Source organism: Falco biarmicus, chromosome 3, assembly GCF_023638135.1.
Source record: "Falco biarmicus isolate bFalBia1 chromosome 3, bFalBia1.pri, whole genome shotgun sequence".
NCBI lineage: Eukaryota > Metazoa > Chordata > Aves > Falconiformes > Falconidae > Falco > Falco biarmicus.
Window position 1 is genome coordinate 36,601,493 of NC_079290.1, and position 16,054 is coordinate 36,617,546.

General features: G+C 40.1%; 1 protein-coding gene across 8 annotated transcripts in view; it reads left to right on the forward strand.

Moving 5' to 3' along the window:
- PAG1 (phosphoprotein membrane anchor with glycosphingolipid microdomains 1) overlaps nt 1-16,054 on the forward strand; it is a 116,198-nt gene that overhangs the window by 35,460 nt on the left and 64,684 nt on the right. For 5 of the 8 annotated variants that reach the window (XM_056331723.1, XM_056331720.1, XM_056331715.1 and 2 more), the window contains one exon: nt 5,623-5,721. The exons of the other annotated variants lie outside the window; for them this stretch is intronic. The gene's annotated coding sequence lies outside the window, so the exon portion shown is untranslated. The remainder of the gene's footprint in view (nt 1-5,622; nt 5,722-16,054) is intronic. 8 annotated transcript variants of the gene reach the window in all.

Consider the following 16,054-nt stretch of genomic DNA (forward strand, 5'->3'; position numbering starts at 1 on the left):
AGGCCAGGGTTTGTTATTGAGCTTAAATGGACCCCAGATGTCTCTGCTGTCTTAACTTTGTAAAATGGCTGAGCTAAGGAGAGGACAAAAAATATTATCTGAAATATTTTCTAACAGAATTAAATAGCAAATCATATGTAATCATATGTAAATCAATTTTAAAAGACCAAATTAGCTGTAGAACACAGAAGTTTCCAACCATTGCATACAGATATTTTAGGAGCCATTAGAAGGTAGTAACTCATGAAAACCAATTTAGCTAATGTCTTGGGATTGAAAAATCAACCATGAAGGATGCTGAATAAGGCATGCTTCTCCCTCCAGAGATGTCAGTGGACTGAAAGGTGTTTAGGAGCCAGCCCTCAGGATGCCTGTGGTCATGAAGCAATGCCACACCTCAGTCTCAGCATGGTCTACGTGTGGCTTGTGTAGCTTTTACCTTGTTCAAACCTGCTGTACAAAGAAATTTGTTTGCTTGAGCATTTCTGTAATAGGTATCTATTGCTTTTATAATAATGGTAGTAAGAATCAGCCTCATTTCATATCCAAAGCCCTTCTGGCCCACCCCTCCACATATCCCCCAGTTCACCTGCAATATCAGCTTCATCACTGACCTGCCATGTATTCAAACCGGTATCTGTGGGCTTTATTCACTGCTGTTGCCAAAATTAAGGATGAGCTGTGGGCAGACATCAACACACTTAACCTCATTTTCTCCTTTTAAATCCCTTCTTCTAATCCCCTCTGCTATAATCCCTGGGGAAAAAAACCCCCTAGGTTAACAATGTGTTACAGCCACTGCTTCTTATGTTGACTGATGCTGTTTCTTTGTTTCCTCCTACTTCCTTGTCAACCATCCACTTATTGGAGTGTTTTTATGCTTAAATGTGACTGTCTGAGGCAAGAACCACGTTTTTTGTTCTCTCTGAGCCAGCCTCCAGCATGCCATGTATGGGACTCCTGGATGCTACCGTAATGCAAGGAAGAGAAAATAACAGCTCAGTGTTTCACAGCTTGTATGGGTTTTTTTCATAGCACCATGTAGGAAAATGAATGTTGTTATCGTATAGCAGGTGAAATTTGGTAAAGTAACTTGGAAATTAAAGAAATTTGGAAAGAAGTAACTCAATGTGTGTGTCTCAGTCTGAAGCTGAATTCCATCAAACTTTCAAAGGTGAAAAATGAACATTAATAAGAAATGTTCTTACATTATTTCTGTTTATTTTGAATGAGCTGGAATACAGACACTTTTTTTCTTAAGGGCTTGTGGCGTTCTCAGTATTTGATATCAGATCTCCCAACACTTCTGTTTGCAGGTGTATGTTCAGCACTGCTGCAGATGAGGACTGTGGGAAATGGGAGATTTGAGTATGGATGGGACATTTGCTTACTGTTTTCCCAAGCATCCATAGGAGCTCTTTACCAGAACCTATGTCCTTAATTTAATCATAACACTTCCTCAGGTCTCCTGCCACAATGACTTTATGCCTTCGGGATTACGGAACAAAGGGAACATAATCCTATGAGCTGGCAGTACTCAGAAAATCAGTAATATAGGAGCCTTCCCCTACACCTTTGTTCATATACCCCTACTGTCTAGACCATCAGCTTTCACATGAGGGCATGCTGCGTGCCTGGGCCACAAGGACAGGCTGAGGCAGGACAGCAGGCGTTAGGAGCTGTGCTTTCAGGGCAGCATGTGTTTTGCCACAGCAGGCACATGCATGTGGCAGCGTCACAGGCTCTGCATGCTGCTGCAGCACTCAGCTGAGCCCAGGTGGCTGCTCCTCTTGGGAGAGCATCAGCCTCGGCAGATTCGGGTGGGTTTGTGCTGGGACCACAAAGGGTTCCTCTGCACCTGCATCACGTACGGAAGATTTTTACACCAGTACTATTGAAATATAAATATTATAATGAATATAAAATAATCATTTTTACATAAAATACCTTACTGGTGTTGCTACGCTGTAGTTTTCTTAACATTTGAGTTAAACTTCATTGTCTTCTATCATTTCAAAAAGGGTTACGTTAATTGGAATAGTACATTCAAGTCAAGAAATATTTGAGGGACAATAGTCTTCCTGTAGATCTCATATCTCATAAAAAATCTCCCGAGTGCTGTTAAAAGCATTTGCTTCCTTTTATTGAAATGTAGGGCCTACATAGAACACATGCCAGTGTAGGGTGGGATAAAGTTTTAGCTACCATTTGGGATAGGAATATTGTAATTGCCATTGAATCTATTTTTTAATATCTCTATTGGCAAATATGGGGGTTGAATTCTTACACAGGGATTGACAGTATTCCCTTCCTGAAATCATGCTAAATCTCAATATATGGGGTTTTGGTGTATAGGAACATCACGATTTTAAATGTCACTATCACTGACACTTTTTGAGATAAGTAACATATACCAAGGAGAAACTAAACTTCCTTTTCAGTGGTGTAAATCCTCTTTGTGATGCCTTTAGATGAGCTGTTATGCTCTCTCAATAAAGCAGATACTCTTGGACTTCCAGGTACTTTGCATCTTTGGCATGGAGAGTATCTTCATTTTGCATGATAGACTAAGAGGAATGCATCCATGTCAGGTTGACTGAGTTGACGATGGTGGATTGAGGTTGCTGGCATAGGTTGGCAGAAAAGTTACTGAATAGGAGAAGTACATAAACATTATTTACATGTCTTCTGTATTTGCAGGATGTTTGTCAGTATGTGCATGTGTAATGCATTTCTAATTGGTGCTTGAATAAACATAGGCAGGGCTACACTACAACACTTTTTACTGGTGTGAAAGAGGTCGTGGTGTGAAAAGTTAAAATATACAAAGTTCAGTCTCTAAAAATACGTGAAATAATACATTTCTTGCTTATTGAGGAAGTCATGTAATGGATCCAGAAATTGAAAAGATTTAAAACCACAAAATCAGAAGTATTAGATCAAGCTTTTCCAAACTGAATTAAAATATATTTGAAAGGAAGATCTCTAAGATGCAGCAGAGTTAGTTTATTTTTGTTTCTCCAGAAAGTCTGAACTGGACCTCTGTGTTCAGGGTTGAGGAACAGTTCAGCACTCTTGGGACTCCAGGTGCAGGGACTTCCCTCCCTGCGGACAGTCAGCCAAGCTGCCCGTTACGATAGCACTTTCTGTCATGCACATGCTGGGCTACTCTCTGCCACTCTCGGACCATCAATTCAGTTTAAGCAACTATCACATTGTAGCAGCTTGGCTTAGTAGTGTCTTGACCCCTCAGTTATGTTCATCACTGTGACTAAAACCTACTATATTCTCTTCCAGCTATTTTTTACATGGTGTAACTTAATTGCCACTTGGGAATTTAGGTTGACTATTGTTAGCAGTTTAATCAGTGAAATATCCACATAATACCTAGTTCTTCTAAAGAAAGTATTGAGCACTCTCTGCCTTGACAACACCAGGAATGGATGTGGGCTTGGGCTTTCAGCCTTACCTCTGAGTGTTCTTATATCTGTTTTATTAAGAGACTGTATCTTGTCTGAAGCCATCAAAACCTTTTAACTTTTAAACTTTACGGCCATCCATTGAACAAAGCAAGCTGCAAACATGCCATTGAATATAAATTTTCTTCAGAGCTACTGATGGACTTTTCTTCAGAGCTAGTGAAGCTGTAGCCTGCAACTTGCTTCGAGGTAACTGAAAAAAAATGGGAAGCATCGGTCCTATCAATATACCATCGCTATGCTTCTATTTAGAGGCCTTTTAAGCCTGCCTTTGCAAATGATGCCTTAAAGCTTTTAATGTTCTTGCACTGCAAGAAGCTGAGCAACTTTTTCAGTGCTTATTCACAGCATGTACTCTTGGCATATATTCCTGCAGTCCACATCAGGCAGAAATCCCTCTCAAATGAAATGGGCTTTTTGCCTGACACAGTCTCTCATTCTAACTAAACTAGCAGTAACAGACTTAACTATAAATTATTTTTTACTCTGTGCACATTCCCTAATAATTACCCTGAACTAGTAAATATTTCATTGTATGAGTGAGATACAGGAGCTTTTAATTCTTTAAACTCAGCAACCGTCTTTCATTTCAGGACTGGTTCTGTTGGAAGAGGAGTTTGGTTTGTTTTTATAGTAAAAGAGATCACTCTTGAAAGCAAACCTGAGAGTATAATAGGGGCACTACTTTATGAAATTACTACCTTATAATACATTAAATTTGGATTTCTTCCCCACTGAGCACCTTCTGCATTAGAGATTGGGGTGGCCAGGTCTAGGAGGGCTGGATTCTTTTTTTAGTGCTTTTATTTATCAGGTATGCATTAATATTTAGAAGAGGCTGATTCATGCTGGACTACATTTTCAGTATGGATTTAATTCCACCAGGAATCAGGGTAGTGGAACGTGGTGCATGGCAGCTGGCACAACAGCATTTTTAATCAAATGATAGATTCCAGCTGGTGGGGAGTCAACTGAGTTCTATAGCAGACGTGACTTAATGCCGATCTTCCTTATTTCTTCAATAAAATGCATTACCTTTGCATATTAAGCAAATGTAAATGGAGGAAGGGAAGTGATGGAAAGCAGATTTGTAGGTTTGCTAGAAATAAAACTAATCATTGTAACTTCCTAAGATGAATTAAACAAGGGAGAATGTGGGGTTTTGTGTTCTGAGTGATAAATTAACTTGGCCTCCTCTCACATGTCATGAAATAATTTCTGGTTTGCAGGTGCGCTTGTGATTGCAAGGTTCATTTGCTATACTCTGTCCTTTAATATTGCATTTGGTGCTTTTTAGCTGCCTACTCCTGTCACTGTCACCAGGCATCATCCTTACGCTGGTCGTCAGCCTCTACACGGTACTTGCCTGGCTAGGTTACAGTGTGGTGGTGTGAACAATTAATGCCAGCAGCAAAGTGGGGGTCTGTCTGGTGTCACTGAACTGAATATTGTTTCAGACAGGCCTTTTCCAGTAATGTCTTTTTTTGTGCTCTCACTAGAAGTGTGAAGATTTTGGTAAGATTCAGATAATGAAGATCTTACCAATACATAGACCTGAAAGAATGTAATTGTGCTGTGAAGCCAAATGTAATGGTACTGGAAAGGTCAGTGCATACTGGAAAATGTCAACAGGTGCTGCATTGTCAATGATTTTTCTTGTTAGCTTCTATCCCACAATCGAAGCTTAGTGCTTAGCCAGGACAAGTGACTTATTCATTACTTGATGCTCACGGGGGCTTAGTTCATGCTGTTGAAAGAAATGGCAAATGCCACAAAACCCCCATATGTTGGCTAAGGCTTTTCATCTGGTTTTCTCCCCATCTGGAAGCTGTAGGTGACATATGCTGACGAGTTGTCTTTCTGTTATTTCGCTGTTGGGTGTCCACAGAACTGAGGTGAAGTTCAGCATCACCTCACCAGAAGCAGCAGGGTCTTGGTGGGAGCAGGTGCCTCGCTGTCCTGTCTGGAGCTGACAGGCATGAACCTTTGAGGAGCTGATAACTCCCATCCCATTAGCTGGAGCTGCAGAGCTTTGGTATTTCAGAGTCCAGCCTGAAGGTAAATAGAGTATGAAAAAGCATGTCTGATGTGTGGAGACCCTTTCTGAGCGGAGTGATCCCTGTTCTCTCCTTGTCCCCCTGAGGTCACTTGTTTCAGTCAGGAGCTGCTGCACAATAGCAAGATCAAAGCCACTGGAAGCAATCAGACCTCTTGATGACATCTGCTGAAAGTGTGCTACAAGGTAAGCTTTCTTTTTACTTTATTTGTGTGTTCAGAACTTCATCCTTGGCAAAGGTCCTATGGAAGAGGAGTACTAAGGAGTATTTTTATGTAGATGTCTGCAATTAACATAAATCATTAATCCAAGCTAGCAAGAGAGTATTGATTGCAGTGGTTTTGCACTATTTTCTGACAAGATGGAAAAGGGGTGAGAGAAAAACAAAGCCAAATTGATCTTATAATTTCAGGAGTGGTCTTGAAAATAAAAATATTCACATAGCTTCTATTTATTGCCTGTATTATTTCCATGATGCTTCTGTACTTATTATCTGTTTCTGACAGCATTGCAGCATATACCTTTTGTGTTAGGTTTGGTTTTGCCATGTCAGTTGCCTTGTTCCTCGTGTAACTTAGTGATGCCATGAGTAAGTTTAAAATGCTTCTGGATGTAGAAAATGCACAGAAAAAGAAAAAAGTAGTCTGAAATATGGCAGAATAATAGGAGTTTGAAGGAGATACTTAGGTAAGCTATATGGCAGATTAATAGGAGTTTGAAGGAGATATTTAGGTAAGCTTTTGTATTTAATATTATGAAAAGTTCATATTAAGCTTCTGTTGTGCATTGCTAGTTCAAGAGGTGTGCTGGAACCCTGGTTTCTTGTGTCTGCGACTGGTCAAACCCCCGAATTTATTTTGGTGCAAAATGCTAGATTAGAAACTTCCTTTTTTTCATACAGCAGCTAAACTGGGCCTTTTGAAAACAGTAATGAAACAATATAGAGAGAAATTCATCCCAGAGCAGCCAAGTGTATTTTGGCCAGGCATTTTCCTGTAGCACCAAGAACCCAGCCTCAGCAATCTTGTCTGACACATCCTGGACAAGTGCTGTATAACGCAGTCAGCAGCTTTTGGACAGGAACATGTATTTCCCACTTTCTCCTACTCTCTCTATTCATCTGGAAATCTTAACCCACGTCTGGGAGATATTTCTAACTTCAGCTTTCTTAAGCGGTGACATATTACTGCGGGACATTTCAGTCACCTTCAATTTCAAACCAAATTTAAAAATGTGGAGCCATCTTTGGTGATTTAAACTAACCTGAGCAAGCAGTGGATGTGTTCACATTTTTGGAAGAACCCTGTTTGTTAACAGGCTTTACGTTCTCTAAGGTGTGTGTTGATGAGCATCAAACAGTTGAGGTTGTGATGACTAAGTTAAAAGTAACAGGTTTGCCTACAGCCTTATTGACTGGAATAGCAGTAGACTGGTTTTTGTTTGGAGGTGTTGAGTTTCAGGTACCACCTGCAAAGATTAGAACAACAGTCTGTTGGTTTTATTGAAGTTCTGTCAATTCAGAGGATTCGTTTCAATGAAAACCGTTAAATGAAGGGTAACAGATTCATACTGGTCACGTAGTTTAAGAAAGCAGCTATTTCGGAACTAATTAGTCTATTTATGAAATAATCTAATAAATATTTAATGATTTGTTCAATTCTTATAAACAAATATTTGTGCTTGTAGATACTAATTACATGAGCAGAGCTCTTCACTTTGCATAGGCAGAGTTATATTTGTGTTGAAGTGTTTGTTGTATTCATGCCAAAAAAACACCAGAAAAACTCATTAAAGTTCTGATCCTTCAAATGTGCATGTGTTTAACTTGACTGTTCAAATAATGTTGCTTTGGCAGTGTCGATTTCAGTACTTTGATCATGAAATACCTCGTGTAAGGAGGGTGGGAAGCCATACAGAGGTAGTGTTGATCTGTATGAACAGTCATTAGTGAGTACATGTTGCACCCTTCCCTGGAGGCAGAAAACCATGTTTCTGCTGAGTTGCTGGGTATAACAAGATTGCTCACCAAAGATACTTACTGTCTTGAGATCCGTTTTGCTGATGCTGTCTTAGCCTGAACTCGAACTTGAGAGTGACTGTTTCTGTCTTTTGCTGTGCATGGATTTCTCCGGGTGCTGCTCGCCAGCATTCAGGCTTTTACTCCACCAGATGTTAGCTGCAACACCTTCGGCTCAGTTCCCTGAGCTAGACTAGGGATAGCACAAAGACGTCTATAGATGTAAACAAGAATATTAGTTGAGTGTCTTTACAAATAACAGAAGATAATTTGTTTGCCCCGTGGAAGAGGAATGTTTACTATCTAGCAAGGAAGGAAAAGTGCTTTCCCTCCAGGCTTTACTAAGCAGAAAAAATTACTGCAGCTTAAAGCTGACTGGAGTCCCTGAACCTCTCATGTTAGATACCAGCAAATCCTCAACTGAGATTTTTGGGATACAAAAGAAGAACCCTGGGGACTAACAGGGAACAAGCTAGGGCAAGGTTATGAGAGAAGTATAGGAATAAAATAAAAGCTATTTAAAATTCATGAGGGGTGGGGAAAGGAGATCCACAAGAAGATGACAAGGGTGGATTTCTGTGATTGTTGCTCCTGAAGGATGGCTGGCAAACACTCCACCTGACAGCATTTCATATGCATTTCTGCCTGGCCAAGATCTCATTTATAATTATAACAAGGTATTTGAATTTCTTCTGCACTACTTCTGTGTGGAGTTCTTCCTGCATTGGTTTTCATGTTTATTTTCTCGAAGGAGAAAAAAAAATTGCAGACTTCCCAAATATTCTAAGAAGAAAAGCCAGCCGTTTATTTAAGCTGGCTCTCAATATGCAAAAAGATGCCTCCAAAAGAAAATGCTAATGTTTGGCTTTGAGCTTTCCTGAGAACACAAATAAACTGCTGTTTATTTTTCGTCTTCGGAGATTTTTTAGGTGTTTTTATTTCTTCCTTGTTCTTTCAAGCCTTTTTTGCTACTTATCTAGAATCTCATGTAACTTTGATATTTATCTTTGCAATAGAGTAATTTGCATGAAGATATGCAGGGGTTTGAGAACGTTTTCTTTACCAGTAGACTTAATAGGAAGTTAAAAATCATCTGTTTTCTATTCGGTATCTATTTTGAAGTGCATGTTGAAAGAGACATATGCTGCCGCATGTGTGATGAGGCTAATTCTGTCTTTGCCTTAATGGAGTCATTCACACTGAGCTTCCATTCTGATGAATTCAATGAGAAATTATGAATTTAGTTTCACAGTGGGTTCTCAGGAGGTTGCTTTGTTACAGCACTGACTCCTTTCTCAAAGTTCTTTGAAACTCATCCAGCCCTAAGTCCACCCCAGCCTGCTGCTGCCACTGCACTCTGTTCCTTGAGGAACATCCAAGGGAAGTTAGGGGTGGCTGAAGGCTTCAGGAGGCTCCAGCACTGCTTTGGATGCAGCCTTACTGTGAAATTAAAATCAAGTCTTGGTAAAGCGACAAAAACTGACGTGCGTCAGACTGTCCTAGTCTACCCAGAGTTTTGTTCTCTGAGGCTCCCCATGGCACTCCCAGTACCTTTGTGCATCAGAGACTTGTGGAAATGGAGTAGCTGTAAAGGTGAATTTTTGAGTGGGAGAGTTTATCCTTGACTCCACAGCATTTGCAGGTTATCTAAATCAGGGTTATTGCTGAAGGTGGGCTGTGGCCAACCACATGGGCATTCTGACTGTCCGCATCTGAGCATCAGTGAATGGCATTGAAGGATTTCTTTTTAATGGGCATGTTAAACATGGTAGAAATTTAATTTTAGTGTTGTCAAAAGTCATTTCTGATACAAATGATTTGCTGGCAAATGAGACATTAGGTCTACCATAATTTGGGGCTCATCCAAGTTTCCATCCCTCTAAATGCAACTGATCCAAATGATGGTTCAGCTGTGCACAGTGCTCTTTGGTACTTTAGTGCAGAAGAGTCATTCTGACCGCGATGATGAGTGCAATAGCTAAAACCCTAATACATTAATAACAAAATGTGCCTGCCATCACCTCCTTGAAAAAACACTGAAACCCCAGTGTGGTTGGCTGTTGCTTTCATCCACTGCAAGTGGAAAATGCTTTAAACAAACACCTATTTCAAAGTTCCCTGTGGGCATTTTTATTACAGAATATAGTGTTACTATTGAATATCTGAAGATACCACAAAAATTTTATTTAGATGAATAATCAAAAATTAGCAAAAAATATTGGTATCAAAGAAAATAAACATGTCTTAGAATAAAACCCTCTATAATGAGTCATATCATATTTTATACAGCGATCACAGTGTATAAAATATTCTGGTAAAATTTCCCAATTCACATAGTTCACTCTGCAGTGGTATGCTCACAAAGATACTCATCCCAGCTTTACTAAAGTAAGGACAGAAACATTCTTTTAGAACCTAAATATGTTGTGTATGTGTAGTAGAAATATCTGTCGTTAGATTACATTGCATTTAGGTTCATGCTGACCTGTCTTTTCTTTTTACTTTGATTTTTCCCTGACTTGCAGTTACAGAAGTCTCCAAAGATTACAGGGGCAAATGCCTAAAAGTGCTCTCTAACACTTGACTGAGGGGCTCTGACAGTGTAATACACACACTTTAAGCATGCTAACAATTGAAGGATAGTGCTGTATGCACTACAGAGAGTTTACAGAAGAGGTAAATGGGGATTTTGCGGCTTATGATGGAGAGTCTTTGATATACCAGTTTTAAAAATCAGATTAGGGTGTATATCATTTAAAACTCTTTTTCAGTTGTGCTGTAAATTTAATGGCAGGGTTTTTTGAAATGAGCTCTTGTGGTCTGCAAGGAAGAAAATCAATCAGCGTGCACCTTTCCATTTTTCTGTGTTCTTGGTAGGGATGCAATTAAATTCAGTCTGAAAGGTCACAGTGTGGGGTATACATTAACCTCACACTAACCCTGTATATGATACTACCACTGAGAACAAGTTAATAAAGGTATCAGTTGGAGCTGTATGTTTGTTCTCTTTTTTCCAAACGTATCTGTGTTCGCACACACTTCTAATTACATCTTTGTGCATAATATTAGCAGATATCTGGAATATTTGCAGTGCTGCTCATTAGGTTGTGGGCTGTTGTACAGTGGAATGTACAGCGGAGTTACGCAGTTGGTGGCCAAAACCACTTAACATTAACTTCAACAAATGAGTTTAATGCAGGGATATGCCAATGAGACAAAGCTTTATTTCATTTCCAGACTCATGATGTTTAAAGCAGCAGCTGCAAAGAGTGGGTTTAATTCCAAAGTGCAGTAGAGTTTCTGGATGCCATTTGCATTATACACATTTGCTCCAGATGAGAGAAATTAAATTTCTTATTGAGAATTGGACAAGTACTTTGGTGATGAAGAGACTTTTGACCTTTTTAACCTTTTAAATTAAGTTATGGGGAGGTATTTGATTTTAGGTTTGATTTGGGAGGCCTCTTTAAAGAGGAACCATGTGTTTCCCATATTAGCTATTAAAAAAAAAAACCACAACCCCCCCACACAGTACAGTGTGACATTAAGAACAGCCATGCAGTTTCAGGGACAAGTTAGAGAAACATAATATCCAGCACTTCTTTTCCAGGGACTAGCAGTGAGATGTCATCAAATTTTACTTTTAAAAACATTTCTGCTCCTCCCTGGAAAGTAATTTATTGTTATATGAGATTGCAGAGTTTCTAAGGAACATATTGAAGAATGAGGTGTAAGAATGAGAAGTATAAAATCTATACTTCAAATTATGAGATAGAGCCAGGGGAAGTGGATTTGGGTAAATGACAGCCTGTTAGGCCAACCTCTAAAGCATATAATATTTTAAAGCAAATTTTGAACAAGGTAATAAAGTCAGGGAAGCAATCAGAAAATGGGATAAAATAAAATAAAAATAAATATTTTGTGCCAAGGGTAGCTGTTTCATCTTTTTCAGGTCTGTTGCTGAGGAAAAGTAATAGATGTAATCCATCTCAGTTTTGGTAAAGAATTTGAATATGGTACACACATGGAGATTTATCAGTATGGTAAGAGAATGAGATTTATAGAAGAAATTTGAAATAGATAGAAAATTGAATAAAGGGGAGATTGCAACATCAGTCTTGAAGCACGAGTGCTGGGTCAAAGGGAGGCTGCCAATTAAGTTCTTCAAAGGAGATGAAACGTTTAATATCTTCGTATCATTGTCACAAATAAGCAGTAGTACGCTTCTGAATTTACAGATGACTCAAAGGTACGAGTCACTGACATTTCAGAAGAGGATCATATCATATGAGAAGGGTTAGGTTTTCTTCCAATTTGGTGTAATAGGTATGGCATGAAATGTAATTGTGCAAAGTGCAAGGCCATGCTTTCAGAGAATAAGCATCTGAATTTAGTCTGTGAGCTGGGAACTCATCAGCTGAAAACCAGGAAAAAATAAATACAGCTGTAGCTATATGAGGTAGTATAGGACCAGGATCTTAGATCTATGGCCTGTTGTAGATCTAGGGTCCTAGGACCTATTCTGTCTAGGATCAAGCTACCAGTATGCTGCTGCTGTTAATAAGATACATGCATGGCAAGAGTGTAGTGGGTGAGGTATTTCTAGCAGGGAAAGAAAGTATTAATGACATATTTCAAAATGTTGACAAAGCACAGTGGGAACAGTGTGCACAATTCACTTAAAAGAACGATGAGTTCAACCTGGGGCAGGCACACAGAGGGGCTGTCAGGGCAATCGGGGGGGACGATGGATTGCATGTTGTACCAGAAAGCACTGTAAAAACCTTGGCTGTAAAAGCAGAGGCTGAGATCCTGCTGTCTTCAGGAGGTTAAATATACAGGGAAGAGAGTAAACACAAGGGGGGAGACGAACTAAATTTTGGGTTAAATGACAGTGTGTGCCCAGAAGGTAAACGGACCATGGGTGAAGTGAGGCCAGGCAGTAGAAGGCAGTCCCTGGTTATCTCTGAGGTTCATGAACAGCCCCTTCTTGGTGCAGCAAAGGTAAAAATAAAGAGCAGCTCTAGGATGGAGTTTCTTCAATTGATGGAAGGGACTTGGGACTTTTCTTGCAGTCCTGTGCTCTTGTATATATTTAAGGTGTTTCCTTTGAGGAATGGGATGTGCATGTGCTTGTCTGCCTGCGGATGTTTTAATTAAATTGCTAGCGGCTTCTATGTGTTTGAAGCATTCCCCAGTGGCGTATGTGTCTGTGCTGCAGGCAGCATGAAAGAAGATGTGTTCTTGTGCACACTGCTGCAGCGCAGCAGGAAAGGGGGACACTTAAGTGACAGCAAACGCTGCATCTCCTGGAGGGACAGTTGTCAGTCACATCCGCTTGTTCTAGGTCCTTTGCTGCTGTGGGAATGTGTTGAGTTTCTGCTCCTCTTTGGATGATCAATGATCACTGCTCATGAGCACAACCTAAAGACTGCCTGCTTGCAGAGAAATAGGAAAGCTCCCTTTCTACACCACATAGGTTTCCCTCTTGGAAGACTATTTGTGCTGCGAAGGAAACTTCAGCAGTTTCACAGAAGCATAGGAGGGCTGAGGTGGGAAGGGACCTCTGGAGGTCATCTGATCCAACCCCTCACTCAGCCAGCCACCTAGAGCCAGTCGCCCAGGCTTTTTAATATCTCCAAGGGTGGAGACTCCACTACCTGTAGAAGTTCCCCTGTGGGAGTGGGTTGAAATCATGCAGACAGACATTAGGTGGGAAGATGCCTAGAAGTTGCAGCAAGGTTTGGGATTGGGGTGGGATTTAGTTAGCTAAGACACTGGAGGTTAGAGAGCACCGAGTCCTGATTGTGTGCATGGTCAGTACCACATCCCAGTTTACATAGTTCCCAAAGGCAGGCTGGAGCTCTTAAACGGACTCTTTGGTCAAGCTGACTTTCAACACCAGGCACAGTGTAGGTAAGTACCAGCTCTGCTGTGCCGCTTTCCAGCAGCACGTGCTGCCGGAAGCAGGCGTACAGGTACCCTTAGATACTGTCATTGTGCCATCAGTGCCCTGAGCAAAGCATGGCTTCTCTGCTGCTTAAATACTGCCCTTGGGAGAGGACCTTGGACACCCAAAGGAGGGAGCTGAATGTGAGAGGAGGACGTAGCGGGTGGTTTGCTGGGTCCCAGGGTCTGCCCGCAGCTATATGGGCAGGCCCAGAGGGTGGCAGCTCAGTGCCAGGCCCATGCTTTTGATGCTCAGGTCAGAGCTGGTGCCACTTCTCCTCCACTCTTGTCACTGCTTGTCTTGCCTCCTTGCATTGTGGTCCTTGGCAGTCCATAGGGCTCTGTAGATTCTGGGAGAAATCATGTGTCACAATTTCTGTTCTCCCTAATCTTGATTTCTCAGGAAAGAGAGACGTTTGTTTTGTTCATTCATATGCTAATGCTCATGCTTTCCTAACTGCCACACAAGGAAGGAGTGGAGATGACAGTTTTTTCCACTTAGGGCACATAAAGCTTGCTTTTTGGATTAGCCATAACAATAGTTATCAGTAGCAGGGTTGTATCCTGAAGCATCTACTCCATTTTTTTTCTTAAGATTATTCTCGACCAGTTTCCATGCTTACATTGTTTACTCTTGACATGAATGACTATTTCTTGCAAATATATTAAACATATTTATCAAGTTTTTATGGCTGAAGCAGGTTTAATATGCATTTTTAGGAAAGTATTGGACAGATTTAACTGTTGTTATTCCAAGAATTTTACTTGCTGATTTACTCTGCTTTGAGAGTAAGATTGCCTTTTGTGTCAGACATGCAGCATGGCAAGCCAACAAATGTGAGAACCAAGAGTGACTTGATGTTACAAACAAGAATGTGTGATTTTCTTTCGTTCATCTAGTTCTGTTTAATACCAACAGAAATGACACATCTCCCACCTTCGTGTGAGTACAGCTTCTGCATTTCTACAGTGAATCCAGAAAAGCTGGCTCAGGCCTTTCTCCAGAGGACAGAGGAAGCTGTGACACTGTCCACCAAACCCACCACTTCTCTGAGAGAACGTTCCTTCACAGTCCAAATGAGGGAAAGGGCGTGATTTTATTTTTCATGGCATAAAGACCTATGAACATGCTCAGGAGCTATACACCTCACTGTATAATTTTCTGGTTCATGATGCCTTAAAATTGTAGGGCAGTTTTATTAATTTTTACACAGCAGTATTCAGGGATACACAGGGGTTCAAGAGTACTACTTAACCGGTATTTTCAACTTTAACTTGAAAACTGAGGATCATGGGTCACTTAATACCTCTTGAATTTAGTACAGGTGATGATCACTTCCAGCCTTTTCATTGCCTCTTCTTGAGGAAAGCAGAAGGAAATACAGACTAGCTTGCTCAAACATGAGAGGTGAAGTGACGATGGTCCTCATAAACTCGTTGCACAAAATGAAGAAAAATGGCCCAAAAGTTCACATCCTAATTATTGCTGCAGTTGTAGTGTGGAAACTATTATGTTTCAGGGAATAAGGGAATACTTGCTATTCCAGTCAGAGACATTATTTTTGTATTATTACTATCAGCATCAGGATTCTGCCAAATGAATATATGTATCCAGACATTACGTGGTCTTTTGCTTTTCACACTTCATTTTTTTCTGTCTGTCAATGAGTGCAAGTTCTTTCAGCATGATTTGGAACTTCTTAATGGTGTCAACAAAGAAATGTCCATTCCCACACTGTTAGATAAGTAATTTGTGGCTCTTCTTACCCTTGGGGTGGGAGAGAATCTAAGAAGATTATATTACAGAAGACTGATTTCTGCTCTTCATGTAAAATGAAAATCTGTTTCTAATCTAGTTTGAGATAAGAATTCATAGTGACCATCTGCTGAAAAATGAAAATTTTACCCATAGTAATTTAATTGTAAAAAAGTCTGGCTGAAAATCTCAGCTCTTTTTTTCTTCTTTTTTTTTTTTTTTTTTTTTTTTCCTCCCTGGATAAAGTTTCCTAGTCTGGCATCTCAGGGAAAAGCATCTGCTTCAAAGATGTCTTTGGAGGTTCTGATTTATTACTCTTTACGTTTTTAAACAAGTTTTTCCATCATGCTGCCTTGTACAGCCAGTTAGAAGTCTCCAGCATGTTGTGGGCAAGCTCTGCATTGTCTAGTTTCATCTGACTTCATTAGAGATGTAACCACACTTCACTCCTTAATACGAATGTCTTCGTTCATCTTTTTCCCTAAAACAAAAGAATTGACATTGTGCTTTTCTTTCATTATTCACAGATTTGACATACTCTTTCTACTAAAAATGATCATGCCTCACATTTCAGCCTATCGAAAAAAATTTATAAGAGTCAGAGAGAGGGCTAATAATACTTAGAAAGTCCAGTCTGCACTTGAATTTTTCATTATCTTTGACAACCTGTTTAGAAATTCTATGTTTGTAAGTTCCAGCTTAGATTTTCAGTAGGTCTCAATATGTATATTTATTGCAAATACTTTGTACTTAGGCTGTATTCTATCCTCATGGGAACTTTTTTCCACCGGACATTC